Genomic DNA, 27816 nt, shown 5'->3' on the forward strand with positions numbered 1-27816 from the left:
TTTGTTAGGAATTATGTGATCCTTACAAGATGGAAGTAAGGGAGATGGGGCATGAAGTTATTTCTAGGAGTTGGACACATACCAAGTTTAGCTCAGTTCTGGGCATCTTTGAAATACCTATACAAACTTGTTCCTACATAGTAACTTGCATCTTTGAATGAGAATGTGCTTGCTTACAGCAACGTGCTATATGTTCTGAATGCCCGAATTGGCATTCTGTGTCAAAACTTTGTTAGGAATTATGTGATCCTTACTAGCTGGAAGTAAGGGAGATGGGGCATGAAGTTATTTCTAGGAGTTGGACACATACCAAGTTTAGCTCAGTTCTGGGCATCTTTGAAATACCTATACAAACTTGTTCCTACATAGTAACTTGCATCTTTGAATGAGAATGTGCTTGCTTACAGCAACGTGCTATATGTTCTGAATGCCCGAATTGGGAATCTGTGTCAAAACTTTGTTAGGAATTATGTGATCCTTACTAGCTGGAAGTAAGGGAGATGGGGCATGAAGTTATTTCTAGGAGTTGGACACATACCAAGTTTAGCTCAGTTCTGGGCATCTTTGAAATACCTATACAAACTTGTTCCTACATAGTAACTTGCAACTTTGAATGAGAATCTGCTTGCTTACAGCAACGTGCTATATGTTCTGAATGCCCGAATTGGGAATCTGTGTCAAAACTTTGTTAGGAATTATGTGATCCTTACTAGCTGGAAGTAAGTGAGATGGAGCAAGAAGTTATTTCTAGGAGTGGACACATACCAAGTTTAGCTCAGTTCTGGGCATCTTTGAAATACCTATACAAACTTGTTCCTACCTAGTAACTTGCATCTTTGAATGAGAATCTGCTTGCTTACAGCAACGTGCTATATGTTCTGAATGCCCGAATTGGGAATCTGTGTCAAAACTTTGTTAGGAATTATGTGATCCTTACTAGCTGGAAGTAAGGGAGATGGGGCATGAAGTTATTTCTAGGAGTTGGACACATACCAAGTTTAGCTCAGTTCTGGGCATCTTTGAAATACCTATACAAACTTGTTGCCACATAGTAACTTGCATCTCTGAATGAGAATCTGCTTGCTTACAGCAACGTGCTATATGTTCTGAATGCCCGAATTGAGAATCTGTGTCAAAACTTTGTTAGGAATTATGTGATCCTTACTAGCTGGAAGTAAGGTAGATGGGGCATGAAGTTATTTCTGGGAGTTGGACACATACCAAGTTTAGCTCAGTTCTGGGCATCTTTGAAATACCTATACAAACTTGTTCCTACATAGTAACTTGCAACTTTGAATGAAAATGTGCTTGCTTACAGCAACGTGCTATATGTTCTGAATGCCCGAATTGGGAATCTGTGTCAAAACTTTGTTAGGAATTATGTGATCCTTACTAGCTGGAAGTAAGGGAGATGGGGCATGAAGTTATTTCTAGGAGTTGGACACATACCAAGTTTAGCTCAGTTCTGGGCATCTTTGAAATACCTATACAAACTTGTTCCTACATAGTAACTTGCAACTTTGAATGAGAATCTGCTTGCTTACAGCAACGTGCTATATGTTCTGAATGCCCGAATTGAGAATCTGTGTCAAAACTTTGTTAGGAATTATGTGATCCTTACTAGCTGGAAGTAAGGGAGATGGGGCATGAAGTTATTTCTGGGAGTTGGACACCTACCAAGTTTAGCTCAGTTCTGGGCATCTTTGAAATACCTATACAAACTTGTTCCTACATAGTAACTTGCAACTTTGAATGAAAATGTGCTTGCTTACAGCAACGTGCTATATGTTCTGAATGCCCGAATTGGGAATCTGTGTCAAAACTTTGTTAGGAATTATGTGATCCTTACTAGCTGGAAGTAAGGGAGATGGGGCATGAAGTTATTTCTAGGAGTTGGACACATACCAAGTTTAGCTCAGTTCTGGGCATCTTTGTAATACCTATACAAACTTGTTCCTACATAGTAACTTGCAACTTTGAATGAAAATGTGCTTGCTTACAGCAACGTGCTATATGTTCTGAATGCCCGAATTGGGAATCTGTGTCAAAACTTTGTTAGGAATTATGTGATCCTTACTAGCTGGAAGTAAGGGAGATGGGGCATGAAGTTATTTCTAGGAGTTGGACACATACCAAGTTTAGCTCAGTTCTGGGCATCTTTGAAATACCTATACAAACTTGTTCCTACATAGTAACTTGCAACTTTGAATGAGAATGTGCTTGCTTACAGCAACGTGCTATATGTTCTGAATGCCCGAATTGGGAATCTGTGTCAAAACTTTGTTAGGAATTATGTGATCCTTACTAGCTGGAAGTAAGGGAGATGGGGCATGAAGTTATTTCTTGGAGTTGGAGACATACCAAGTTTAGCTCAGTTCTGGGCATCTTTGATATACCTATACAAACTTGTTCCTACATAGTAACTTGCAACTTTGAATGAGAATGTGCTTGCTTGCAGCAACGTGCTATATGTTCTGAATGCCCGATTTGGGAATCTGTGTCAAAACTTTGTTAGGAATTATGTGATCCTTACAAGATGGAAGTAAGGGAGATGGGGCATGAAGTTATTTCTAGGAGTTGGACACATACCAAGTTTAGCTCAGTTCTGGGCATCTTTGAAATACCTATACAAACTTGTTCCTACATAGTAACTTGCATCTTTGAATGAGAATGTGCTTGCTTACAGCAACGTGCTATATGTTCTGAATGCCCGAATTGGCATTCTGTGTCAAAACTTTGTTAGGAATTATGTGATCCTTACTAGCTGGAAGTAAGGGAGATGGGGCATGAAGTTATTTCTAGGAGTTGGACACATACCAAGTTTAGCTCAGTTCTGGGCATCTTTGAAATACCTATACAAACTTGTTCCTACATAGTAACTTGCATCTTTGAATGAGAATGTGCTTGCTTACAGCAACGTGCTATATGTTCTGAATGCCCGAATTGGGAATCTGTGTCAAAACTTTGTTAGGAATTATGTGATCCTTACTAGCTGGAAGTAAGGGAGATGGGGCATGAAGTTATTTCTAGGAGTTGGACACATACCAAGTTTAGCTCAGTTCTGGGCATCTTTGAAATACCTATACAAACTTGTTCCTACATAGTAACTTGCAACTTTGAATGAGAATCTGCTTGCTTACAGCAACGTGCTATATGTTCTGAATGCCCGAATTGGGAATCTGTGTCAAAACTTTGTTAGGAATTATGTGATCCTTACTAGCTGGAAGTAAGTGAGATGGAGCAAGAAGTTATTTCTAGGAGTGGACACATACCAAGTTTAGCTCAGTTCTGGGCATCATTGAAATACCTATACAAACTTGTTCCTACCTAGTAACTTGCATCTTTGAATGAGAATCTGCTTGCTTACAGCAACGTGCTATATGTTCTGAATGCCCGAATTGGGAATCTGTGTCAAAACTTTGTTAGGAATTATGTGATCCTTACTAGCTGGAAGTAAGGGAGATGGGGCATGAAGTTATTTCTAGGAGTTGGACACATACCAAGTTTAGCTCAGTTCTGGGCATCTTTGAAATACCTATACAAACTTGTTGCCACATAGTAACTTGCATCTCTGAATGAGAATCTGCTTGCTTACAGCAACGTGCTATATGTTCTGAATGCCCGAATTGAGAATCTGTGTCAAAACTTTGTTAGGAATTATGTGATCCTTACTAGCTGGAAGTAAGGGAGATGGGGCATGAAGTTATTTCTGGGAGTTGGACACATACCAAGTTTAGCTCAGTTCTGGGCATCTTTGAAATACCTATACAAACTTGTTCCTACATAGTAACTTGCAACTTTGAATGAAAATGTGCTTGCTTACAGCAACGTGCTATATGTTCTGAATGCCCGAATTGGGAATCTGTGTCAAAACTTTGTTAGGAATTATGTGATCCTTACTAGCTGGAAGTAAGGGAGATGGGGCATGAAGTTATTTCTAGGAGTTGGACACATACCAAGTTTAGCTCAGTTCTGGGCATCTTTGAAATACCTATACAAACTTGTTCCTACATAGTAACTTGCAACTTTGAATGAGAATCTGCTTGCTTACAGCAACGTGCTATATGTTCTGAATGCCCGAATTGAGAATCTGTGTCAAAACTTTGTTAGGAATTATGTGATCCTTACTAGCTGGAAGTAAGGGAGATGGGGCATGAAGTTATTTCTGGGAGTTGGACACATACCAAGTTTAGCTCAGTTCTGGGCATCTTTGAAATACCTATACAAACTTGTTCCTACATAGTAACTTGCAACTTTGAATGAAAATGTGCTTGCTTACAGCAACGTGCTATATGTTCTGAATGCCCGAATTGGGAATCTGTGTCAAAACTTTGTTAGGAATTATGTGATCCTTACTAGCTGGAAGTAAGGGAGATGGGGCATGAAGTTATTTCTAGGAGTTGGACACATACCAAGTTTAGCTCAGTTCTGGGCATCTTTGAAATACCTATACAAACTTGTTCCTACATAGTAACTTGCAACTTTGAATGAAAATGTGCTTGCTTACAGCAACGTGCTATATGTTCTGAATGCCCGAACTGGGAATCTGTGTCAAAACTTTGTTAGGAATTATGTGATCCTTACTAGCTGGAAGTAAGGGAGATGGGGCATGAAGTTATTTCTAGGAGTTGGACACATACCAAGTTTAGCTCAGTTCTGGGCATCTTTGAAATACCTATACTAACTTGTTCCTACATAGTAACTTGCAACTTTGAATGAGAATGTGCTTACTTACAGCAACGTGCTATATGTTCTGAATGCCCGATTTGGGAATCTGTGTCAAAACTTTGTTAGGAATTATGTGATCCTTACTAGCTGGAAGTAAGGGAGGTGGAGCATGAAGTTATTTCTAGGCGTTGGACACATACCAAGTTTAGCTGAGTTCTGGGCATCTTTGAAATACCTATACAAACTTGTTCCTACCTAGTAACTTGCATCTTTGAATGAGAATGTGCTTGCTTACAGCAACGTGCTATATGTTCTGAATGCCCGAATTGGGAATCTGTGTCAAAACTTTGTTAGGAATTATGTGATCCTTACTAGCTGGAAGTAAGGGAGATGGGGCATGAAGTTATTTCTAGGAGTTGGACACATACCAAGTTTAGCTCAGTTCTGGGCATCTTTGAAATACCTATACAAACTTGTTCCTACATAGTAACTTGCAACTTTGAATGAGAATGTGCTTGCTTGCAGCAACGTGCTATATGTTCTGAATGCCCGAATTGGGAATCTGTGTCAAAACTTTGTTAGGAATTATGTGATCCTTACTAGCTGGAAGTAAGGGAGATGGGGCATGAAGTTATTTCTAGGAGTTGGACACATACCAAGTTTAGCTCAGTTCTGGGCATCTTTGAAATACCTATACAAACTTGTTCCTACATAGTAACTTGCATCTTTGAATGAGAATGTGCTTGCTTGCAGCAACGTGCTATATGTTCTGAATGCCCGAATTGGGAATCTGTGTCAAAACTTTGTTAGGAATTATTGATCCTTACTAGCTAGAAGTAAGGGAGATGGAGCATGAAGTTATTTCTAGGAGTTGGACACATACCAAGTTTAGCTCAGTTCTGGGCATCTTTGAAATACCTATACAAACTTGTTCCTACATAGTAACTTGAATCTTTGAATGAGAATCTGCTTGCTTACAGCAACGTGCTATATGTTCTGAATGCCCGAATTGGGAATCTGTGTCAAAACTTTGTTAGGAATTATGTGATCCTTACTAGCTGGAAGTAAGGGAGATGGGGCATGAAGTTATTTCTAGGAGTTGGACACATACCAAGTTTAGCTCAGTTCTGGGCATCTTTGAAATACCTATACAAACTTGTTCCTACATAGTAACTTGCAACTTTGAATGAGAATGTGCTTGCTTACAGCAACGTGCTATATGTTCTGAATGCCCGATTTGGGAATCTGTGTCAAAACTTTGTTAGGAATTATGTGATCCTTACTAGCTGGAAGTAAGGGAGATGGGGCATGAAGTTATTTCTAGGAGTTGGACACATACCAAGTTTAGCTCAGTTCTGGGCATCTTTGAAATACCTATACAAACTTGTTCCTACATAGTAACTTGCATCTTTGAATTAGAATGTGCTTGCTTGCAGCAACGTGCTATATGTTCTGAATGCCCGAATTGGGAATCTGTGTCAAAACTGTTAGGAATTATGTGATCCTTACTAGCTGGAAGTAAGGGAGATGGGGCATGAAGTTATTTCTAGGAGTTGGACACATACCAAGTTTAGCTCAGTTCTGGGCATCTTTGAAATACCTATACAAACTTGTTCCTACATAGTAACTTGCATCTTTGAATGAGAATGTGCTTGCTTACAGCAACGTGCTATATGTTCTGAATGCCCGAATTGGCAATCTGTGTCAAAACTTTGTTAGGAATTATGTGATCCTTACTAGCTGGAAGTAAGGGAGATGGGGCATGAAGTTATTTCTAGGAGTTGGACACATACCAAGTTTAGCTCAGTTCTGGGCATCTTTGAAATACCTATTCAAACTTGTTCCTACATAGTAACTTGCATCTTTGAATGAGAATGTGCTTGCTTACAGCAACGTGCTATATGTTCTGAATGCCCGAATTGGGAATCTGTGTCAAAACTTTGTTAGGAATTATGTGATCCTTACTAGCTGGAAGTAAGGGAGATGGGGCATGAAGTTATTTCTAGGAGTTGGACACATACCAAGTTTAGCTCAGTTCTGGGCATCTTTGAAATACCTATACAAACTTGTTCCTACATAGTAACTTGCAACTTTGAATGAGAATGTGCTTGCTTGCAGCAACGTGCTATATGTTCTTAATGCCCGATTTGGGAATCTGTGTCAAAACTTTGTTAGGAATTATGTGAACCTTACTAGCTGGAAGTAAGGGAGGTGGAGCATGAAGTTATTTCTAGGAGTTGGACACATACCAAGTTTAGCTCAGTTCTGGGCATCTTTGAAATACCTATACAAACTTGTTCCTACATAGTAACTTGCAACTTTGAATGAGAATGTGCTTGCTTGCAGCAACGTGCTATATGTTCTGAATGCCCGAATTGGGAATCTGTGTCAAAACTTTGTTAGGAATTATGTGATCCTTACTAGCTGGAAGTAAGGGAGATGGGGCATGAAGTTATTTCTAGGAGTTGGACACATACCAAGTTTAGCTCAGTTCTGGGCATCTTTGAAATACCTATACAAACTTGTTCCTACATAGTAACTTGCATCTTTGAATGAGAATGTGCTTGCTTGCAGCAACGTGCTATATGTTCTGAATGCCCGAATTGGGAATCTGTGTCAAAACTTTGTTAGGAATTATGTGATCCTTACTAGCTGGAAGTAAGGGAGATGAAGCATGAAGTTATTTCTAGGAGTTGGACACATACCTAGTTTAGCTCAGTTCTGGGCATCTTTGAAATACCTATACAAACTTGTTCCTACATAGTAACTTGAATCTTTGAATGAGAATCTGCTTGCTTACAGCAACGTGCTATATGTTCTGAATGCCCGAATTGGGAATCTGTGTCAAAACTTTGTTAGGAATTATGTGATCCTTACTAGCTGGAAGTAAGGGAGATGGGGCATGAAGTTATTTCTAGGAGTTGGACACATACCAAGTTTAGCTCAGTTCTGGGCATCTTTGAAATACCTATACAAACTTGTTCCTACATAGTAACTTGCAACTTTGAATGAGAATGTGCTTGCTTACAGCAACGTGCTATATGTTCTGAATGCCCGATTTGGGAATCTGTGTCAAAACTTTGTTAGGAATTATGTGATCCTTACTAGCTGGAAGTAAGGGAGATGGGGCATGAAGTTATTTCTAGGAGTTGGACACATACCAAGTTTAGCTCAGTTCTGGGCATCTTTGAAATACCTATACAAACTTGTTCCTACATAGTAACTTGCATCTTTGAATGAGAATGTGCTTGCTTACAGCAACGTGCTATATGTTCTGAATGCCCGAATTGGCAATCTGTGTCAAAACTTTGTTAGGAATTATGTGATCCTTACTAGCTGGAAGTAAGGGAGATGGGGCATGAAGTTATTTCTAGGAGTTGGACACATACCAAGTTTAGCTCAGTTCTGGGCATCTTTGAAATACCTATACAAACTTATTCCCACATAGTAACTTGCATCTTTGAATGAGAATCTGCTTGCTTACAGCAACGTGCTATATGTTATGAATGCCCGAATTGAGAATCTGTGTCAAAACTTTGTTAGGAATTATGTGATCCTTACTAGCTGGAAGTAAGGGAGATGGGGCATGAAGTTATTTCTAGGAGTTGGACACATACCAAGTTTAGCTCAGTTCTGGGCATCTTTGAAATACCTATACAAACTTGTTCCTACATAGTAACTTGCAACTTTGAATGAAAATGTGCTTGCTTATAGCAACCTGCTATATGTTCTGAATGCCCGAATTGGGAATCTGTGTCAAAACTTTGTTAGGAATTATGTGATCCTTACTAGCTTGAAGTAAGGGAGATGGGGCATGAAGTTATTTCTAGGAGTTGGACACATACCAAGTTTAGCTCAGTTCTGGGCATCTTTGAAATACCTATACAAACTTGTTCCTACCTAGTAACTTGCAACTTTGAATGAGAATGTGCTTGCTTACAGCAACGTGCTATATGTTCTAAATGCCCGAATTGGGAATCTGTGTCAAAACTTTGTTAGGAATTATGTGATCCTTACTAGCTGGAAGTAAGGGAGATGGGGCATGAAGTTATTTCTTGGAGTTGGACACATACCAAGTTTAGCTCAGTTCTGGGCATCTTTGAAATACCTATATAAACTTGTTCCTACATAGTAACTTGCATCTTTGAATGAGAATGTGCTTGCTTGCAGCAACGTGCTATATGTTCTGAATGCCCGAATTGGGAATCTGTGTCAAAACTTTGTTAGGAATTATGCGATCCTTACTAGCTGGAAGTAAGGGAGATGGGGCATGAAGTTATTTCTAGGAGTTGGACACATACCAAGTTTAGCTCAGTTCTGGGCATCTTTGAAATACCTATACAAACTTGTTCCTACATAGTAACTTGCATCTTTGAATGAGAATGTGCTTGCTTACAGCAACGTGCTATATGTTCTGAATGCCCGAATTGGCAATCTGTGTCAAAACTTTGTTAGGAATTACGCGATCCTTACTAGCTGGAAGTAAGGGAGATGGGGCATGAAGTTATTTCTAGGAGTTGGACACATACCAAGTTTAGCTCAGTTCTGGGCATCTTTGAAATACCTATACAAACTTGTTCCTACATAGTAACTTGCATCTTTGAATGAGAATGTGCTTGCTTACAGCAACGTGCTCTATGTTCTGATTGCCCGAATTGGGAATCTGTGTCAAAACTTTGTTAGGAATTATGTGATCCTTACTAGCTGGAAGTAAGGGAGATGGAGCATGAAGTTATTTCTAGGAGTTGGACACATACCAAGTTTAGCTCAGTTCTGGGCATCTTTGAAATACCTATACAAACTTGTTCCTACATAGTAACTTGCATCTTTGAATGAGAATGTGCTTGCTTACAGCAACGTGCTATATGTTCTGATTGCCCGAATTGGGAATCTGTGTCAAAACTTTGTTAGGAATTATGTGATCCTTACTAGCTGGAAGTAAGGGAGATGGGGCATGAAGTTATTTCTAGGAGTTGGACACATACCAAGTTTAGCTCAGTTCTGGGCATCTTTGAAATACCTATACAAACTTGTTCCTACATAGTAACTTGCATCTTTGAATGAGAATCTGCTTGCTTACAGCAACGTGCTATATGTTCTGAATGCCCGAATTGGGAATCTGTGTCAAAACTGTTAGGAATTATGTGATCCTTACTAGCTGGAAGTAAGGGAGATGGGGCATGAAGTTATTTCTAGGAGTTGGACACATACCAAGTTTAGCTCAGTTCTGGGCATCTTTGAAATACCTATACAAACTTGTTCCTACATAGTAACTTGCAACTTTGAATGAGAATGTGCTTGCTTACAGCAACGTGCTATATGTTCTGAATGCCCGAATTGGGAATCTGTGTCAAAACTTTATTAGGAATTATGTGATCCTTACTAGCTGGAAGTAAGGGAGATGGGGCATGAAGTTATTTCTAGGAGTTGGACACATACCAAGTTTAGCTCAGTTCTGGGCATCTTTGAAATACCTATACAAACTTGTTCCTACATAGTAACTTGCATCTTTGAATGAGAATGTGCTTGCTTGCAGCAACGTGCTATATGTTCTGAATGCCCGATTTGGGAATCTGTGTCAAAACTTTGTTAGGAATTATGTGATCCTTACTAGCTGGAAGTAAGGGAGATGGGGCATGAAGTTATTTCTTGGAGTTGGAGACATACCAAGTTTGGCTCAGTTCTGGGCATCTTTGAAATACCTATACAAACTTGTTCCTACATAGTAACTTGCAACTTTGAATGAGAATGTGCTTGCTTGCAGCAACGTGCTATATGTTCTGAATGCCCGATTTGGGAATCTGTGTCAAAACTTTGTTAGGAATTATGTGATCCTTACAAGCTGGAAGTAAGGGAGATGGAGCATGAAGTTATTTCTAGGAGTTGGACACATACCAAGTTTAGCTCAGTTCTGGGCATCTTTGAAATACCTATACAAACTTGATCCTACATAGTAACTTGCATCTTTGAATGAGAATGTGCTTGCTTACAGCAACGTGCTATATGTTCTGAATGCCCTAATTGGCAATCTGTGTCAAAACTTTGTTAGGAATTATGTGATCCTTACTAGCTGGAAGTAAGGGAGATGGGGCATGAAGTTATTTCTAGGAGTTGGACACATACCAAGTTTAGCTCAGTTCTGGGCATCTTTGAAATACCTATACAAACTTGTTCCTACATAGTAACTTGCATCTTTGAATGAGAATGTGCTTGCTTACAGCAACGTGCTATATGTTCTGAATGCCCGAATTGGGAATCTGTGTCAAAACTTTGTTAGGAATTATGTGATCCTTACTAGCTGGAAGTAAGGGAGATGGGGCATGAAGTTATTTCTAGGAGTTGGACACATACCAAGTTTAGCTCAGTTCTGGGCATCTTTGAAATACCTATGCAAACTTGTTCCTACATAGTAACTTGCATCTTTGAATGAGAATGTGCTTGCTTACAGCAACGTGCTATATGTTCTGAATGCCCGAATTGGGAATCTGTGTCAAAACTTTGTTAGGAATTATGTGATCCTTACTAGCTGGAAGTAAGGGAGTTGGGGCATGAAGTTATTTCTAGGAGTTGGACACATACCAAGTTTAGCTCAGTTCTGGGCATCTTTGAAATACCTATACAAACTTGTTCCTACATAGTAACTTGCAACTTTGAATGAGAATGTGCTTGCTTGCAGCAACGTGCTATATGTTCTGAATGCCCGAATTGGGAATCTGTGTCAAAACTTTGTTAGGAATTATGTGATCCTTACTAGCTGGAAGTAAGGGAGATGGGGCATGAAGTTATTTCTAGGAGTTGGACACATACCAAGTTTAGCTCAGTTCTGGGCATCTTTGAAATACCTATACAAACTTGTTCCTACATAGTAACTTGCAACTTTGAATGAGAATGTGCTTGCTTAAGGCAACGTGCTATATGTTCTGAATGCCCGAATTGGGAATCTGTGTCAAAACTTTGTTAGGAATTATGTGATCCTTACTAGCTGGAAGTAAGGGAGATGGGGCATGAAGTTATTTATTGGAGTTGGAGACATACCAAGTTTAGCTCAGTTCTGGGCATCTTTGAAATACCTATACAAACTTGTTCCTACATAGTAACTTGCAATTTTGAATGAGAATGTGCTTGCTTGCAGCAACGTGCTATATGTTCTGAATGCCCGATTTGGGAATCTGTGTCAAAACTTTGTTAGGAATTATGTGATCCTTACTAGCTGGAAGTAAGGGAGGTGGAGCATGAAGTTATTTCTAGGAGTTGGACACATACCAAGTTTAGCTGAGTTCTGGGCATCTTTGAAATACCTATACAAACTTGTTCCTACCTAGTAACTTGCATCTTTGAATGAGAATGTGCTTGCTTACAGCAACGTGCTATATGTTCTGAATGCCCGAATTGGGAATCTGTGTCAAAACTGTGTTAGGAATTATGTGATCCTTACTAGCTGGAAGTAAGGGAGATGGGGCATGAAGTTATTTCTAGGAGTTGGACACATACCAAGTTTAGCTCAGTTCTGGGCATCTTTGAAATACCTATACAAACTTGTTCCTACCTAGTAACTTGCATCTTTGCATGAGAATCTGCTTGCTTACAGCAACGTGCTATATGTTCTGAATGCCCGAATTGGGAATCTGTGTCAAAACTTTGTTAGGAATTATGTGATCCTTACTAGCTGGAAGTAAGGGAGATGGGGCATGAAGTTATTTCTAGGAGTTGGACACATACCAAGTTTAGCTCAGTTCTGGGCATCTTTGAAATACCTATACAAACTTGTTCCTACCTAGTAACTTGCAGCTTTGAATGAGAATGTGCTTGCTTACAGCAACGTGCTATATGTTCTGAATGCCCGAATTGGGAATCTGTGTCAAAACTTTGTTAGGAATTATGTGATCCTTACTAGCTGGAAGTAAGGGAGATGGGGCATGAAGTTATTTCTAGGAGTTGGACACATACCAAGTTTAGCTCAGTTCTGGGCATCTTTGAAATACCTATACAAACTTGTTCCTACCTAGTAACTTGCAGCTTTGAATGAGAATGTGCTTGCTTACAGCAACGTGCTATATGTTCTGAATGCCCGAATTGGGAATCTGTGTCAAAACTTTGTTAGGAATTAGGTGATCCTTACTAGCTGGAAGTAAGGGAGATGGGGCATGAAGTCATTTCTAGGAGTTGGACACATACCAAGTTTAGCTCAGTTCTGGGCATCTTTGAAATACCTATACAAACTTGTTCCTACCTAGTAACTTGCATCTTTGAATGAGAATCTGCTTGCTTACAGCAACGTGCTATATGTTCTGAATGCCCGAATTGGGTATCTGTGTCAAAACTTTGTTAGGAATTATGTGATCCTTACTAGCTGGAAGTAAGGGAGATGGGGCATGAAGTTATTTCTAGGAGTTGGACACATACCAAGTTTAGCTCAGTTCTGGGCATCTTTGAAATACCTATACAAACTTGTTCCTACATAGTAACTTGCATCTTTGAATGAGAATGTGCTTGCTTACAGCAACGTGCTATATGTTCTGAATGCCCGAATTGGGAATCTGTGTCAAAACTTTGTTAGGAATTATGTGATCCTTACTAACTGGAAGTAAGGGAGATGAGGCATGAAGTTATTTCTTGGAGTTAGAGACTTTCCAAGTTTAGCTCAGTTCTGGGCATCTTTGAAATACCTATACAAACTTGTTCCTACATAGTAACTTGCAATTTTGAATGAGAATGTGCTTGCTTGCAGCAACGTGCTATATGTTCTGAATGCCCGATTTGGGAATCTGTGTCAAAACTTTGTTAGGAATTATGTGATCCTTACTAGCTGGAAGTAAGGGAGGTGGAGCATGTAGTTATTTCTAGGAGTTGGACACATACCAAGTTTAGCTGAGTTCTGGGCATCTTTGAAATACCTATACAAACTTGTTCCTACCTAGTAACTTGCATCTTTGAATGAGAATGTGCTTGCTTACAGCAACGTGCTATATGTTCTGAATGCCCGAATAGGGAATCTGTGTCAAAACTGTGTTAGGAATTATGTGATCCTTACTAGCTGGAAGTAAGGGAGATGGGGCATGAAGTTATTTCTAGGAGTTGGACACATACCAAGTTTAGCTCAGTTCTGGGCATCTTTGAAATACCTATACAAACTTGTTCCTACCTAGTAACTTGCATCTTTGAATGAGAATCTGCTTGCTTACAGCAACGTGCTATATGTTCTGAATGCCTGAATTGGGAATCTGTGTCAAAACTTTGTTAGGAATTATGTGATCCTTACTAGCTGGAAGTAAGGGAGATGGGGCATGAAGTTATTTCTAGGAGTTGGACACATACCAAGTTTAGCTCAGTTCTGGGCATCTTTGAAATACCTATACAAACTTGTTCCTACATAGTAACTTGCATCTTTGAATGAGAATGTGCTTACTTACAGCAACGTGCTATATGTTCTGAATGCCCGAATTGGGAATCTGTGTCAAAACTTTGTTAGGAATTATGTGATCCTTACTAGCTGGAAGTAAGGGAGATGGGGCATGAAGTTATTTCTAGGAGTTGGACACATACCAAGTTTAGCTCAGTTCTGGGCATCTTTGAAATACTTATACAAACTTGTTCCTACATAGTAACTTGCAACTTTGAATGAGAATCTGCTTGCTTACAGCAACGTGCTATATGTTCTGAATGCCCGAATTGGCAATCTGTTTCAAAACTTTGTTAGGAATTATGTGATCCTTACTAGCAGGAAGTAAGGGAGATGGGGCATGAAGTTATTTCTAGGAGTTGGACACATACCAAGTTTAGCTCAGTTCTGAGCATCTTTGAAATACCTATACAAACTTGTTCCTACCTAGTAACTTGCATCTTTGAATGAGAATCTGCTTGCTTACAGCAACGTGCTATATGTTCTGAATGCCCGAATTGGGAATCTGTGTCAAAACTTTGTTAGGAATTATGTGATCCTTACTAGCTGGAAGTAAGGGAGATGGGGCATGAAGGTATTTCTAGGAGTTGGACACATACCAAGTTTAGCTCAGTTCTGGGCATCTTTGAAATACCTATACAAACTTGTTGCCACATAGTAGCTTGCATCTTTGAATGAGAATCTGCTTGCTTACAACAACGTGCTATATGTTCTGAATGCCCGAATTGAGAATCTGTGTCAAAACTTTGTTAGGAATTATGTGATCCTTACTAGCTGGAAGTAAGGGAGATGGGGCATGAAGTTATTTCTAGGAGTTGGACACATACCAAGTTTAGCTCAATTCTGGGCATCTTTGAAATACCTATACAAACTTGTTCCTACATAGTAACTTGCAACTTTGAATGAAAATGTGCTTGCTTACAGCAACGTCCTATATGTTCTGAATGCCCGAATTGGGAATCTGTGTCAAAACTTTGTTAGGAATTATGTGATCCTTACTAGCTGGAAGTAAGGGAGATGGGGCATGAAGTTATTTCTAGGAGTTGGACACATACCAAGTTTAGCTCAGTTCTGGGCATCTTTGAAATACCTATACAAACTTGTTCCTACCTAGTAACTTGCAACTTTGAATGAGAATGTGCTTGCTTACAGCAACGTGCTATATGTTCTAAAGGCCCGAATTGGGAATCTGTGTCAAAACTTTGTTAGGAATTATGTGATCCTTACTAGCTGGAAGTAAGGGAGATGGGGCATGAAGTTATTTCTTGGAGTTGGAGACATACCAAGTTTAGCTCAGTTCTGGGCATCTTTGAAATACCTATACAAACTTGTTCCTACATAGTAACTTGCAACTTTGAATGAGAATGTGCTTGCTTGCAGCAACGTGCTATATGTTCTGAATGCCCGAATTGGGAATCTGTGTCAAAACTTTGTTAGGAATTATGTGATCCTTACTAGCTGGAAGTAAGGGAGATGGGGCATGAAGTTATTTCTAGGAGTTGGACACATACCAAGTTCAGCTCAGTTCTGGGCATCTTTGAAATACCTATACAAACTTGTTCCTACATAGTAACTTGCAACTTTGAATGAGAATGTGCTTGCTTACAGCAACGTGCTATATGTTCTGAATGCCCGAATTGGGAATCTGTGTCAAAACTTTGTTAGGAATTATGTGATCCTTACTAGCTGGAAGTAAGGGAGATGGGGCATGAAGTTATTTCTAGGAGTTGGACACATACCAAGTTTAGCTCAGTTCTGGGCATCTTTGAAATACCTATACAAACTTGTTCCTACATAGTAACTTGCATCTTTGAATGAGAATGTGCTTGCTTGCAGCAACGTGCTATATGTTCTGAATGCCCGATTTGGGAATCTGTGTCAAAACTTTGTTAGGAATTATGTGATCCTTACAAGCTGGAAGTAAGGGAGATGGAGCATTAAGTTATTTCTAGGAGTTGGACACATACCAAGTTTAGCTCAGTTCTGGGCATCTTTGAAATACCTATACAAACTTGTTCCTACATAGTAACTTGCATCTTTGAATGAGAATGTGCTTGCTTACAGCAACGTGCTATATGTTCTGAATGCCCGATTTGGGAATCTGTGTCAAAACTTTGTTAGGAATTATGTGATCCTTACTAGCTGGAAGTAAGGGAGATGGGGCATGAAGTTATTTCTAGGAGTTGGACACATACCAAGTTTAGCTCAGTTCTGGGCATCTTTGAAATACCTATACAAACTTGTTCCTACATAGTAACTTGCAACTTTGAATGAGAATGTGCTTGCTTACAGCAACTTGCTATATGTTCTGAATGCCCGAATTGGGAATCTGTGTCAAAACTTTGTTAGGAATTATGTGATCCTTACTAGCTGGAAGTAAGGGAGATGGGGCATGAAGTTATTTCTAGGAGTTGGACACATACCAAGTTTAGCTCAGTTCTGGGCATCTTTGAAATACCTATACAAACTTGTTCCTACATAGTAACTTGCATCTTTGAATGAGAATCTGCTTGCTTACAGCAACGTGCTATATGTTCTGAATGCCCGAATTGAGAATCTGTGTCAAAACTTTGTTAGGAATTATGTGATCCTTACTAGCTGGAAGTAAGGGAGATGGGGCATGAAGTTATTTCTAGGAGTTGGACACATACCAAGTTTAGCTCAGTTCTGGGCATCTTTGAAATACCTATACAAACTTGTTCCTACATAGTAACTTGCATCTTTGAATGAGAATCTGCTTGCTTACAGCAACGTGCTATATGTTCTGAATGCCCGAATTGGGAATCTGTGTCAAAACTTTGTTAGGAATTATGTGATCCTTACTAGCTGGAAGTAAGGGAGATGGGGCATGAAGTTATTTCTAGGAGTTGGACACATACCAAGTTTAGCTCAGTTCTGGGCATCTTTGAAATACCTATACAAACTTGTTCCTACATAGTAACTTGCAACTTTGAATGAGAATGTGCTTGCTTACAGCAACGTGCTATATGTTCTGAATGCCCGAATTGGGAATCTGTGTCAAAACTTTGTTAGGAATTATGTGATCCTTACTAGCTGGAAGTAAGGGAGATGGGGCATGAAGTTATTTCTAGGAGTTGGACACATACCAAGTTTAGCTCAGTTCTGGGCATCTTTGAAATACCTATACAAACTTGTTCCTACATAGTAACTTGCAACTTTGAATGAGAATGTGCTTGCTTACAGCAACGTGCTATATGTTCTGAATGCCCGAATTGGGAATCTGTGTCAAAACTTTGTTAGGAATTATGTGATCCTTACTAGCTGGAAGTAAGGGAGATGGGGCATGAAGTTATTTCTAGGAGTTGGACACATACCAAGTTTAGCTCAGTTCTGGGCATCTTTGAAATACCTATACAAACTTGTTCCTACATAGTAACTTGCATCTTTGAATGAGAATGTGCTTGCTTACAGCAACGTGCTATATGTTCTGAATGCCCGATTTGGGAATCTGTGTCAAAACTTTGTTAGGAATTATGTGATCCTTACAAGCTGGAAGTAAGGGAGATGGAGCATTAAGTTATTTCTAGGAGTTGGACACATACCAAGTTTAGCTCAGTTCTGGGCATCTTTGAAATACCTATACAAACTTGTTCCTACATAGTAACTTGCATCTTTGAATGAGAATGTGCTTGCTTACAGCAACGTGCTATATGTTCTGAATGCCCGATTTGGGAATCTGTGTCAAAACTTTGTTAGGAATTATGTGATCCTTACTAGCTGGAAGTAAGGGAGATGGGGCATGAAGTTATTTCTAGGAGTTGGACACATACCAAGTTTAGCTCAGTTCTGGGCATCTTTGAAATACCTATACAAACTTGTTCCTACATAGTAACTTGCAACTTTGAATGAGAATGTGCTTGCTTACAGCAACTTGCTATATGTTCTGAATGCCCGAATTGGGAATCTGTGTCAAAACTTTGTTAGGAATTATGTGATCCTTACTAGCTGGAAGTAAGGGAGATGGGGCATGAAGTTATTTCTAGGAGTTGGACACATACCAAGTTTAGCTCAGTTCTGGGCATCTTTGAAATACCTATACAAACTTGTTCCTACATAGTAACTTGCATCTTTGAATGAGAATCTGCTTGCTTACAGCAACGTGCTATATGTTCTGAATGCCCGAATTGAGAATCTGTGTCAAAACTTTGTTAGGAATTATGTGATCCTTACTAGCTGGAAGTAAGGGAGATGGGGCATGAAGTTATTTCTAGGAGTTGGACACATACCAAGTTTAGCTCAGTTCTGGGCATCTTTGAAATACCTATACAAACTTGTTCCTACATAGTAACTTGCATCTTTGAATGAGAATCTGCTTGCTTACAGCAACGTGCTATATGTTCTGAATGCCCGAATTGGGAATCTGTGTCAAAACTTTGTTAGGAATTATGTGATCCTTACTAGCTGGAAGTAAGGGAGATGGGGCATGAAGTTATTTCTAGGAGTTGGACACATACCAAGTTTAGCTCAGTTCTGGGCATCTTTGAAATACCTATACAAACTTGTTCCTACATAGTAACTTGCAACTTTGAATGAGAATGTGCTTGCTTACAGCAACGTGCTATATGTTCTGAATGCCCGAATTGGGAATCTGTGTCAAAACTTTGTTAGGAATTATGTGATCCTTACTAGCTGGAAGTAAGGGAGATGGGGCATGAAGTTATTTCTAGGAGTTGGACACATACCAAGTTTAGCTCAGTTCTGGGCATCTTTGAAATACCTATACAAACTTGTTCCTACATAGTAACTTGCAACTTTGAATGAGAATGTGCTTGCTTACAGCAACGTGCTATATGTTCTGAATGCCCGAATTGGGAATCTGTGTCAAAACTTTGTTAGGAATTATGTGATCCTTACTAGCTGGAAGTAAGGGAGATGGGGCATGAAGTTATTTCTAGGAGTTGGACACATACCAAGTTTAGCTCAGTTCTGGGCATCTTTGAAATACCTATACAAACTTGTTCCTACATAGTAACTTGCATCTTTGAATGAGAATGTGCTTGCTTACAGCAACGTGCTATATGTTCTGAATGTCCGAATTGTCAATCTGTGTCAAAACTTTGTTAGGAATTATGTCATCCTTACTAGCTGGAAGTAAGGGAGATGGGGCATGAAGTTATTTCTAGGAGTTGGACACATACCAAATTTAGCTCAGTTCTGGGCATCTTTGAAATACCTATACAAACTTGTTCCTACATAGTAACTTGCATCTTTAATGAGAATGTGCTTGCTTACAGCAACGTGCTATATGTTCTGAATGCCCGAATTGGGAATCTGTGTCAAAACTTTGTTAGGAATTATGTGATCCTTACTAGCTGGAAGTAAGGGAGATGGGGCATGAAGTTATTTCTAGGAGTTGGACACATACCAAGTTTAGCTCAGTTCTGGGCATCTTTGAAATACCTATACAAACTTGTTGCTACATAGTAACTTGCATCATTAATGAGAATGTGCTTGCTTACAGCAACGTGCTATATGTTCTGAATGCCCGAATTGGGAATCTGTGTCAAAACTTTGTTAGGAATTATGTGATCCTTACTAGCAGGAAGTAAGGGAGATGGGGCATGAAGTTATTTCTAGGAGTTGGACACATACCAAGTTTAGCTCAGTTCTGAGCATCTTTGAAATACCTATACAAACTTGTTCCTACCTAGTAACTTGCATCTTTGAATGAGAATCTGCTTGCTTACAGCAACGTGCTATATGTTCTGAATGCCCGAATTGGGAATCTGTGTCAAAACTTTGTTAGGAATTATGTGATCCTTACTAGCTGGAAGTAAGGGAGATGGGGCATGAAGTTATTTCTAGGAGTTGGACACATACCAAGTTTAGCTCAGTTCTGGGCATCTTTGAAATACCTATACAAACTTGTTGCCACATAGTAACTTGCATCTTTGAATGAGAATCTGCTTGCTTACAACAACGTGCTATATGTTCTGAATGCCCGAATTGAGAATCTGTGTCAAAACTTTGTTAGGAATTATGTGATCCTTACTAGCTGGAAGTAAGGGAGATGGGGCATGAAGTTATTTCTAGGAGTTGGACACATACCAAGTTTAGCTCAATTCTGGGCATCTTTGAAATACCTATACAAACTTGTTCCTACATAGTAACTTGCAACTTTGAATGAAAATGTGCTTGCTTACAGCAACGTGCTATATGTTCTGAATGCCCGAATTGGGAATCTGTGTCAAAACTTTGTTAGGAATTATGTGATCCTTACTAGCTGGAAGTAAGGGAGATGGGGCATGAAGTTATTTCTAGGAGTTGGACACATACCAAGTTTAGCTCAGTTCTGGGCATCTTTGAAATACCTATACAAACTTGTTCCTACCTAGTAACTTGCAACTTTGAATGAGAATGTGCTTGCTTACAGCAACGTGCTATATGTTCTAAAGGCCCGAATTGGGAATCTGTGTCAAAACTTTGTTAGGAATTATGTGATCCTTACTAGCTGGAAGTAAGGGAGATGGGGCATGAAGTTATTTCTTGGAGTTGGAGACATACCAAGTTTAGCTCAGTTCTGGGCATCTTTGAAATACCTATACAAACTTGTTCCTACATAGTAACTTGCAACTTTGAATGAGAATGTGCTTGCTTGCAGCAACGTGCTATATGTTCTGAATGCCCGAATTGGGAATCTGTGTCAAAACTTTGTTAGGAATTATGTGATCCTTACTAGCTGGAAGTAAGGGAGATGGGGCATGAAGTTATTTCTAGGAGTTGGACACATACCAAGTTCAGCTCAGTTCTGGGCATCTTTGAAATACCTATACAAACTTGTTCCTACATAGTAACTTGCAACTTTGAATGAGAATGTGCTTGCTTACAGCAACGTGCTATATGTTCTGAATGCCCGAATTGGGAATCTGTGTCAAAACTTTGTTAGGAATTATGTGATCCTTACTAGCTGGAAGTAAGGGAGATGGGGCATGAAGTTATTTCTAGGAGTTGGACACATACCAAGTTTAGCTCAGTTCTGGGCATCTTTGAAATACCTATACAAACTTGTTCCTACATAGTAACTTGCATCTTTGAATGAGAATGTGCTTGCTTACAGCAACGTGCTATATGTTCTGAATGTCCGAATTGTCAATCTGTGTCAAAACTTTGTTAGGAATTATGTCATCCTTACTAGCTGGAAGTAAGGGAGATGGGGCATGAAGTTATTTCTAGGAGTTGGACACATACCAAATTTAGCTCAGTTCTGGGCATCTTTGAAATACCTATACAAACTTGTTCCTACATAGTAACTTGCATCTTTAATGAGAATGTGCTTGCTTACAGCAACGTGCTATATGTTCTGAATGCCCGAATTGGGAATCTGTGTCAAAACTTTGTTAGGAATTATGTGATCCTTACTAGCTGGAAGTAAGGGAGATGGGGCATGAAGTTATTTCTAGGAGTTGGACACATACCAAGTTTAGCTCAGTTCTGGGCATCTTTGAAATACCTATACAAACTTGTTGCTGAATAGTAACTTGCATCATTAATGAGAATGTGCTTGCTTACAGCAACGTGCTATATGTTCTGAATGCCCGAATTGGGAATCTGTGTCAAAACTTTGTTAGGAATTATGTGATCCTTACTAGCTGGAAGTAAGGGAGATGGGGCATGAAGTTATTTCTAGGAGTTGGACACATACCAAGTTTAGCTCAGTTCTGGGCATCTTTGAAATACCTATACAAACTTGTTCCTACATAGTAACTTGCAACTTTGAATGAGAATGTGCTTGCTTACAGCAACGTGCTATATGTTCTGAATGCCCGAATTGGGAATCTGTGTCAAAACTTTGTTAGGAATTATGTGATCCTTACTAGCTGGAAGTAAGGGAGATGGGGCATGAAGTTATTTCTAGGAGTTGGACACATACCAAGTTTAGCTCAGTTCTGGGTATCTTTGAAATACCTATACAAACTTGTTCCTACATAGTAACTTGCATCTTTGAATGAGAATCTGCTTGCTTACAGCAACGTGCTATATGTTCTGAATGCCCGAATTGAGAATCTGTGTCAAAACTTTGTTAGGAATTATGTGATCCTTACTAGCTGGAAGTAAGGGAGATGGGGCATGAAGTTATTTCTAGGAGTTGGACACATACCAAGTTTAGCTCAGTTCTGGGCATCTTTGAAATACCTATACAAACTTGTTCCTACATAGTAACTTGCATCTTTGAATGAGAATCTGCTTGCTTACAGCAACGTGCTATATGTTCTGAATGCCCGAATTGGGAATCTGTGTCAAAACTTTGTTAGGAATTATGTGATCCTTACTAGCTGGAAGTAAGGGAGATGGGGCATGAAGTTATTTCTAGGAGTTGGACACATACCAAGTTTAGCTCAGTTCTGGGCATCTTTGAAATACCTATACAAACTTGTTCCTACATAGTAACTTGCAACTTTGAATGAGAATGTGCTTGCTTACAGCAACGTGCTATATGTTCTGAATGCCCGAATTGGGAATCTGTGTCAAAACTTTGTTAGGAATTATGTGATCCTTACTAGCTGGAAGTAAGGGAGATGGGGCATGAAGTTATTTCTAGGAGTTGGACACATACCAAGTTTAGCTCAGTTCTGGGCATCTTTGAAATACCTATACAAACTTGTTCCTACATAGTAACTTGCAACTTTGAATGAGAATGTGCTTGCTTACAGCAACGTGCTATATGTTCTGAATGCCCGAATTGGGAATCTGTGTCAAATCTTTGTTAGGAATTATGTGATCCTTACTAGCTGGAAGTAAGGGAGATGGGGCATGAAGTTATTTCTAGGAGTTGGACACATACCAAGTTTAGCTCAGTTCTGGGCATCTTTGAAATACCTATACAAACTTGTTCCTACATAGTAACTTGCATCTTTGAATGAGAATGTGCTTGCTTACAGCAACGTGCTATATGTTCTGAATGTCCGAATTGTCAATCTGTGTCAAAACTTTGTTAGGAATTATGTCATCCTTACTAGCTGGAAGTAAGGGAGATGGGGCATGAAGTTATTTCTAGGAGTTGGACACATACCAAATTTAGCTCAGTTCTGGGCATCTTTGAAATACCTATACAAACTTGTTCCTACATAGTAACTTGCATCTTTAATGAGAATGTGCTTGCTTACAGCAACGTGCTATATGTGCTGAATGCCCGAATTGGGAATCTGTGTCAAAACTTTGTTAGGAATTATGTGATCCTTACTAGCTGGAAGTAAGGGAGATGGGGCATGAAGTTATTTCTAGGAGTTGGACACATACCAAGTTTAGCTCAGTTCTGGGCATCTTTGAAATACCTATACAAACTTGTTGCTACATAGTAACTTGCGTCTTTGAATGAGAATGTGCTTGCTTACAGAAACGTGCTATATGTTCTGAATGCCCGAATTGGGAATCTGTGTCAAAACTTTGTTAGGAATTATGTGATCCTTACTAGCTGGAAGTAAGGGAGATGGGGCATGAAGTTATTTCTAGGAGTTGGACACATACCAAGTTTAGCTCAGTTCTGGGCATCTTTGAAATACCTATACAAACTTGTTCCTACATAGTAACTTGCAACTTTGAATGAGAATGTGCTTGCTTACAGCAACGTGCTATATGTTCTGAATGCCCGAATTGGGAATCTGTGTCAAAACTTTGTTAGGAATTATGTGATCCTTACTAGCTGGAAGTAAGGGAGATGGGGCATGAAGTTATTTCTAGGAGTTGGACACATACCAAGTTTAGCTCAGTTCTGGGCATCTTTGAAATACCTATACAAACTTGTTCCTACATAGTAACTTGCATCTTTGAATGAGAATCTGCTTGCTTACAGCAACGTGCTATATGTTCTGAATGCCCGAATTGAGAATCTGTGTCAAAACTTTGTTAGGAATTATGTGATCCTTACTAGCTGGAAGTAAGGGAGATGGGGCATGAAGTTATTTCTAGGAGTTGGACACATACCAAGTTTAGCTCAGTTCTGGGCATCTTTGAAATACCTATACAAACTTGTTCCTACATAGTAACTTGCATCTTTGAATGAGAATCTGCTTGCTTACAGCAACGTGCTATATGTTCTGAATGCCCGAATTGGGAATCTGTGTCAAAACTTTGTTAGGAATTATGTGATCCTTACTAGCTGGAAGTAAGGGAGATGGGGCATGAAGTTATTTCTAGGAGTTGGACACATACCAAGTTTAGCTCAGTTCTGGGCATCTTTGAAATACCTATACAAACTTGTTCCTACATAGTAACTTGCATCCTTGAATGAGAATCTGCTTGCTTACAGCAACGTGCTATATGTTCTGATTCCCCGAATTGGCAATCTGTGTCAAAACTTTGTTAGGAATTATGTGATCCTTACTAGCTGGAAGTAAGGGAGATGGGGCATGAAGTTATTTCTAGGAGTTGGACACATACCAAGTTTAGCTCAGTTCTGGGCATCTTTGAAATACCTATACAAACTTGTTCCTACATAGTAACTTGCATCCTTGAATGAGAATCTGCTTGCTTACAGCAACGTGCTATATGTTCTGAATGCCCGAATTGGGAATCTGTGTCAAAACTTTGTTAGGAATTATGTGATCCTTACTAGCTGGAAGTAAGGGAGATGGGGCATGAAGTTATTTCTAGGAGTTGGACACATACCAAGTTTACCTCAGTTCTGGGCATCTTTGAAATACCTATACAAACTTGTTCCTACATAGTAACTTGCAACTTTAAATGAAAATGTGCTTGCTTACAGCAACGTGCTATATGTTCTGAATGCCCGAATTGGCAATCTGTGTCAAAACTTTGTTAGGAATTATGTGATCCTTACTAGCTGGAAGTAAGGGAGATGGGGCATGAAGTTATTTCTAGGAGTTGGACACATACCAAGTTTAGCTCAGTTCTGGGCATCTTTGAAATACCTATACAAACTTGTTCCTACCTAGTAACTTGCATCTTTGAATGAGAATCTGCTTGCTTACAGCAACGTGCTATATGTTCTGAATGCCCGAATTGGCAATCTGTGTCAAAACTTTGTTAGGAATTATGTGATCCTTACTAGCTGGAAGTAAGGGAGATGGGGCATGAAGTTATTTCTAGGAGTTGGACACATACCAAGTTTAGCTCAGTTCTGGGCATCTTTGAAATACCTATACAAACTTGTTCCTACATAGTAACTTGCAACTTTGAAAGAGAATGTGCTTGCTTACAGCAACGTGCTATATGTTCTGAATGCCCGAATTGGGAATCTGTGTCAAAACTTTGTTAGGAATTATGTGATCCTTACTAGCTGGAAGTAAGGGAGATGGGGCATGAAGTTATTTCTAGGAGTTGGACACATACCAAGTTTAGCTCAGTTCTGGGCATCTTTGAAAAACCTATACAAACTTGTTCCTACATAGTAACTTGCAACTTTGAATGAGAATGTGCTTGCTTGCAGCAACGTGCTATATGTTCTGAATGCCCGAATTGAGAATCTGTGTCAAAACTTTGTTAGGAATTATGTGATCCTTACTAGCTGGAAGTAAGGGAGATGGGGCATGAAGTTATTTCTAGGAGTTGGACACATACCAAGTTTAGCTCAGTTCTGGGCATCTTTGAAATACCTATACAAACTTGTTCCTACATAGTAACTTGCATCTTTGAATGAGAATGTGCTTGCTTACAGCAACGTGCTATATGTTCTGAATGCCCGAATTGGGAATCTGTGTCAAAACTTTGTTAGGAATTATGTGATCCTTACTAGCTGGAAGTAAGGGAGATGGGGCATGAAGTTATTTCTAGGAGTTGGACACATACCAAGTTTAGCTCAGTTCTGGGCATCTTTGAAATACCTATACAAACTTGTTCCTACATAGTAACTTGCATCTTTGAATGAGAATGTGCTTGCTTACAGCAACGTGCTATATGTTCTGAATGCCCGAATTGGGAATCTGTGTCAAAACTTTGTTAGGAATTATGTGATCCTTACTAACTGGAAGTAAGGGAGATGAGGCATGAAGTTATTTCTTGGAGTTAGAGACTTTCCAAGTTTAGCTCAGTTCTGGGCATCTTTGAAATACCTATACAAACTTGTTCCTACATAGTAACTTGCAATTTTGAATGAGAATGTGCTTGCTTGCAGCAACGTGCTATATGTTCTGAATGCCCGATTTGGGAATCTGTGTCAAAACTTTGTTAGGAATTATGTGATCCTTACTAGCTGGAAGTAAGGGAGGTGGAGCATGTAGTTATTTCTAGGAGTTGGACACATACCAAGTTTAGCTGAGTTCTGGGCATCTTTGAAATACCTATACAAACTTGTTCCTACCTAGTAACTTGCATCTTTGAATGAGAATGTGCTTGCTTACAGCAACGTGCTATATGTTCTGAATGCCCGAATAGGGAATCTGTGTCAAAACTGTGTTAGGAATTATGTGATCCTTACTAGCTGGAAGTAAGGGAGATGGGGCATGAAGTTATTTCTAGGAGTTGGACACATACCAAGTTTAGCTCAGTTCTGGGCATCTTTGAAATACCTATACAAACTTGTTCCTACCTAGTAACTTGCATCTTTGAATGAGAATCTGCTTGCTTACAGCAACGTGCTATATGTTCTGAATGCCCGAATTGGGAATCTGTGTCAAAACTTTGTTAGGAATTATGTGATCCTTACTAGCTGGAAGTAAGGGAGATGGGGCATGAAGTTATTTCTAGGAGTTGGACACATACCAAGTTTAGCTCAGTTCTGGGCATCTTTGAAATACTTATACAAACTTGTTCCTACATAGTAACTTGCAACTTTGAATGAGAATCTGCTTGCTTACAGCAACGTGCTATATGTTCTGAATGCCCGAATTGGCAATCTGTGTCAAAACTTTGTTAGGAATTATGTGATCCTTACTAGCAGGAAGTAAGGGAGATGGGGCATGAAGTTATTTCTAGGAGTTGGACACATACCAAGTTTAGCTCAGTTCTGAGCATCTTTGAAATACCTATACAAACTTGTTCCTACCTAGTAACTTGCATCTTTGAATGAGAATCTGCTTGCTTACAGCAACGTGCTATATGTTCTGAATGCCCGAATTGGGAATCTGTGTCAAAACTTTGTTAGGAATTATGTGATCCTTACTAGCTGGAAGTAAGGGAGATGGGGCATGAAGTTATTTCTAGGAGTTGGACACATACCAAGTTTAGCTCAGTTCTGGGCATCTTTGAAATACCTATACAAACTTGTTGCCACATAGTAACTTGCATCTTTGAATGAGAATCTGCTTGCTTACAACAACGTGCTATATGTTCTGAATGCCCGAATTGAGAATCTGTGTCAAAACTTTGTTAGGAATTATGTGATCCTTACTAGCTGGAAGTAAGGGAGATGGGGCATGAAGTTATTTCTAGGAGTTGGACACATACCAAGTTTAGCTCAATTCTGGGCATCTTTGAAATACCTATACAAACTTGTTCCTACATAGTAACTTGCAACTTTGAATGAAAATGTGCTTGCTTACAGCAACGTGCTATATGTTCTGAATGCCCGAATTGGGAATCTGTGTCAAAACTTTGTTAGGAATTATGTGATCCTTACTAGCTGGAAGTAAGGGAGATGGGGCATGAAGTTATTTCTAGGAGTTGGACACATACCAAGTTTAGCTCAGTTCTGGGCATCTTTGAAATACCTATACAAACTTGTTCCTACCTAGTAACTTGCAACTTTGAATGAGAATGTGTTTGCTTACAGCAACGTGCTATATGTTCTAAAGGCCCGAATTGGGAATCTGTGTCAAAACTTTGTTAGGAAT

This window comes from Diceros bicornis, chromosome 21 (assembly GCF_020826845.1).
Source record: "Diceros bicornis minor isolate mBicDic1 chromosome 21, mDicBic1.mat.cur, whole genome shotgun sequence".
Taxonomy (NCBI): Eukaryota; Metazoa; Chordata; class Mammalia; order Perissodactyla; family Rhinocerotidae; genus Diceros; species Diceros bicornis.